This window comes from Schistocerca americana, chromosome 1, assembly GCF_021461395.2.
Source record: "Schistocerca americana isolate TAMUIC-IGC-003095 chromosome 1, iqSchAmer2.1, whole genome shotgun sequence".
NCBI lineage: Eukaryota > Metazoa > Arthropoda > Insecta > Orthoptera > Acrididae > Schistocerca > Schistocerca americana.
The window spans coordinates 1203582430-1203587247 of NC_060119.1; the positions used below are offsets into that span (position 1 = coordinate 1203582430).

Consider the following 4818-nt stretch of genomic DNA (forward strand, 5'->3'; position numbering starts at 1 on the left):
ACTAAAAGTACTATTAGTTAGACAGTTGTTTCTTCCCTACTATTAACGTATGACATTTTTATTTATTGCTGAGTCTGCAATTATTGTCTTAAAATAAATGTGAAAAATTGCAAAAGCAAACCAATAGTAACTCATTCGGGCCCCGTCCACTGTTGTTGTTGTTCTGGTCTTCAGTCCTGAGACTGGTTTGATGCAGCTCTCCATGCAACTCTATCCTGTGCAAGCTTCTTCATCTCCCAGTACCTACTGCCCACTATACGCCCTCGCTCAAAGTCCGTCAACTGCACATACGGTTCACGTCCACGCGGTCGCGGCATGCTACCAGTGTTAAAGACTGCGATGGAGCTCCGTATGCCACGGCAAACTGGCTGACACTGACGGCGGCGGTGCACAAATGCTGCGCAGCTAGCGCCATTCGACGGCCAACACCGCGTTTCCTGGTGTGTCCGCTGTGCCGTGCGTGTGATCATTGCTTGTACAGCCCTCTCGCAGTGTCCGGAGCAAGTATGGTGGGTCTGACACACCGGTGTCAATGTGTCCTTTTTTCCGTTTCCAGGAGTGTAGTAACTGAAAATGGCGCCTTGCTAGGTCGTAGGAAATGACGTAGCTGAAGGCTATGCTAAACTGTCGTCTCTGCAAATGAGAGCGTATGTAGGCAGTGAACCATCGCTAGCAAAGTCGGCTGTACCACTGGGGCAAGTGCTCTCTGGACCTGCCGTGTGGCAGCACTCGGTCTGCTATCACTAATAGTGGCGACACGCGGGTCCGACGTATGCTAACGGACCGCGGCCGATTTAAAGGCTACCACCAAGCAAGTGTGGTGTCTGGCGGTGACACCACAGTAATGAAGCCCGTTGCACGCAAGACTGAAAGTGCTTTGCTATTGCTAAGCGTGTGTAAAAAGGTATTTTCAGGTTCTGGACCATACTTGCATATCAGTACAACTTTAAAAAATACGATGCTAAATAATTCAGTAACCGAGCTTTTCACATTTTCTTGGGTAGGCGTAAAGTACCACCCCCCCCCCCCCCCTCTTTGAACGCTCGCTATGAAAAATGTCTTAATATTTCTAGGGTTATTGCAATTCACTTCCTGGATTATAACACCATTGACTTTTATCAGGTGCGTATGAGGTACCCGCAACGGCAAAAAAAAAAAGGAAAAAACCATCGGGCTCTGACTTCTGCCAGTGCCTCCAGGTCTGCCGCTCACCTCGATTGCAGATCCGACCGAGCGGCAGCGGTTAGCGCACGCAGAGATGAATGCCAAATCAGCCGGAAGGGGCTCGCCTTTGTGATCGAAATTCTGTCTCTACTTCAAAGAGAAAGAGATTTCACTCGTCCGGATATCAGAGCCTACTCGCGCTTCTGTCTGTCACGAGGCTGTGCCAAGAGCGTTATATTTCTACTTAAAACTTACAGCAAAAGAAATCTCGTCTGTCTCATTACAGATGAGTATGTATTTCTAAGAACATATTGAATGGTGATTCTCTTGGGATTACGAAATATATTTATCACCACTTCTATCACATAATACGGACTCCTCCAATTTCGTCCATGTCCTGCAAACCACTGCGTCGTTCGTGTAAAGGATACTTGCAAGAGGAAGGCCTGGGACACGGCCAACCTATACGGCTCCTATTTCATAGATCACTTGTGTGCGACCTACGAGTAAAATGAAAGCCTGAGATATTTTGGTTGAACACCCCCCCCCCCCCCCCCCCCCCCGAGTTTTGAAACAACCACCCCTGCCGTTCATGATGAGCACAGCGGACTCAGAATTGATAGGATCGATAAATGATTGAAAACTGAGTATTTCTTATCATATTAAAACGTTCCCTTTGGAAAATTGTGAATGACTTTGCTGGTAAACCTCTTACGTTATTTGATTTTCAAACAGCTGAGCAACACTGAACGTACTCTGACATTTTCTCTTTACTTATTCTGATCAACACTAAACTGACACAATATTTTTAGAGCAACGCAATCTGACTTCCAATAATCCCTACGAAAAAATGGCCGTGACTAACAATAACCTATACCTTTCATGAATCACTTACCTCACAAAAATCGTCGTTACTCGAACTACTGCAATACAGCGAGCGCCAATACTGCCGGCTAAATAAAGGACTCCAACTACTGAAGGCACTAACTACTGATACGCATAGTTAGGTAATGAAAAATTTTGCTGGAGAACAAACAATATATTTACCTTAATAGTGTTCAAAAGTCATTTTTTATATATATAAGTTAATGATAACCAGTCTTAAAAATTTACTCTTTCTGATGGACACACGTCCAGATCATCCGCTCTCAAAACTCCGCCATCTCTCTTCCCACATCCACCACCACTGGCGGCTCACGTCCAATTGCCCAACGCTACGCTCTGTGCACATCCAACTGCCCAACACTACAATAGCGAATATTCCAACAATGGCAACAAGCCACAGACACTGGACTCGCATTCGGGAGGACGACGGTTCAATTCCGCGTCCGGCCATCCTGATTTAGGTTTTCCGTGATTTCCCTAAATCACTCCAGGCAAATGCCGGGATGGTTCCTCTGACAGGGCACGGCCGACTTCCTTCCCCATCCTTCCCTAATCCGATGAGACCGATGACCACGCTGTCTGGTCTCCTTTCCCAAAAACAACCAACCAACCAACCAACAAGCCACAACTGCACACAGCACAGCCAGTGATTTTCATACAGAACGCTACGTGGCATTACCAACATAAAAACCTGAACAGCCTACTTACAATATATGGTGGTCACAAACGTATATTGTCCCAGAAATCAAGGAAAGGAAATGCTACCACTGCCCCTTATGTACTTTACGTACTCCTAATGAAACTACCCTGGCATAACGACCAAGGAGCAATAGCAGAGAATCTGCTTTTGGCGAGTGAATGGATTCTGCAGTTTCTTTTTTGCGTGTATGTTTTTCGTCTGTATCGAAGTTGGTGGGAATAGGATAGTAAATAAGGAAATAAATAACGAATAGCAAATTGCGCAAATAAATTTCTCAGACGACGAGGATTGGTAAAGAATTCAAATTTTTAGCTTTGCTGTTAGAAAAAATGTCGAAGTAAGACCGCAGCGAATTTCTCACGAGGAACCACAGGCAGCAGACCGCACCTTGCTTGGTCACAACGGAGAGCAGCGCAGAACAATATTTGGAGGTTTCTGAATTGCGTTGTGCTTCTGGAAACCCAACGGGAACTGCACAACTACTTGGATGCAACAACCAAATCGTCGTTCATGATCATCCTTCAGCACTGATTTCTCTGACTATGTTGTAGTATAGGTGGTAGTATTAAAATTAATAATTTCATCACTTATTTTGAGCCTTGGTTCCACTTCAACGTGGTGTCAGCCGTGTGACTACGGATTTGGTGAGGTTAGTGTCGGAGGATGGCCGGATGCTGTTCCTGTCGCCACCCTGCACCCCCCGGGACGGAATTAGTGTACCCCAGCTGTCTGCGTCTAGTGTAAGGCATGAAATAGTGCGAACGTTCTTCAAATGTCTGCGAGTCGTGTAACTGAGGCGGGACATGGGGACAAGCCCGGTATTTACCTAGTGGGATGTGGAAAACCGCCTACAAACCACATCCAGGCTGGCTAGCACAGCGGCCTTATTCGTTAATCCGCCTGGCGGTTTCGATCCCGGACCGACGTTCCTACAAGAGTCTAGGAAGCAGCGCATTAGCGCTCTCGGCTAACCTGGCGTGTACACATTACAATTAATCGCCGAAGATAAATATTTTTAATAGAAGCCAAGTTCATTTCCCGCCATATATTGGGAAGGAACGATGTAGTTGCATGAAGATTACGTTCATTAGACGTTCTATGTCCAGCGAATTGATATCACAATTAACCGTAATGTACGAGGGGCGCTCCATAATGATTTACACCTTATTTTGTCCCATAAATCATGATCCGCCATTAGACTCATCTTTACAATTGCTAATATGACATGTAGTACTTCGGTCTAACGGTAAATGGCAGAACATCGTGAACATTGTAATCGCTATGAAATATAGCCCATTTTCGCAAATGCTGTCAGAGCGGACAACATGCAGTGTGATCATCAAGATCATTTCACATCCATAAAAACTGTTACTCTGAGATAATTATAAGAGTTATCTGATTCCAATTCTATGTAGTTGCTATTATAATCACAGAATACTAGTTCTCTACATATTGTGTGTTGATTAATTTTACATATCTCTTGATTTAAAGCAAGTCAATAATCTTTACATCACATAAAGATTTTATGAAGATCTACCGCCGGCCGGGGTGGCCGAGTGGTTCTAGGCGCTACAGTCTGGAACCGCGTGACCACTGCGGTCGCAGGTTCGAATCCTGCCCCGGGCATGGATGTGTGTGATGTCCTTAGGTTAGTTAGGTTTAAGTAGTTCTAAGTTCTAGGGTACTGATGACCTTAGAAGTTAAGTCCCATAGTGCTCAGACCCATTTGAACCATTTGAAGATCTACATGAATCTTTGTATACTTTTTAGATAAAACTACATTATAAGAAACTGCATCATCTACAAGAGGTCTGATTTCCTGTTAATACCGCGTGATATTGTGTGCCAGTTCATTAATATTCAAAATGAATACCAAGGATCCTAATACAATTCCCAGGAGAACTTCTTCTTCTGTAGGAGCACCATACTGCGATTTCCATAGCAAGAAATCCTCAATGCTGCCGTCAGGTTTGTTTAATCCCCACCTGTTAGCACTTCTGTTGATGTACTTTAGCGTAGTATCCAGTAAAAATTTTTGAGGATGTCAAGATGTACTGAATTCGTAAAGC

The 4818-nt window shown here is 44.6% G+C and overlaps 1 non-coding gene across 1 annotated transcript; it reads left to right on the forward strand.

Moving 5' to 3' along the window:
* Positions 1-4291: 4291 nt before the first annotated feature.
* Positions 4292-4375, forward strand: Trnas-gga. Its single transcript is given in 2 exon segments — positions 4292-4331; positions 4341-4375. It is a non-coding gene; the product is annotated as a tRNA-Ser (tRNA).
* Positions 4376-4818: the final 443 nt, after the last annotated feature.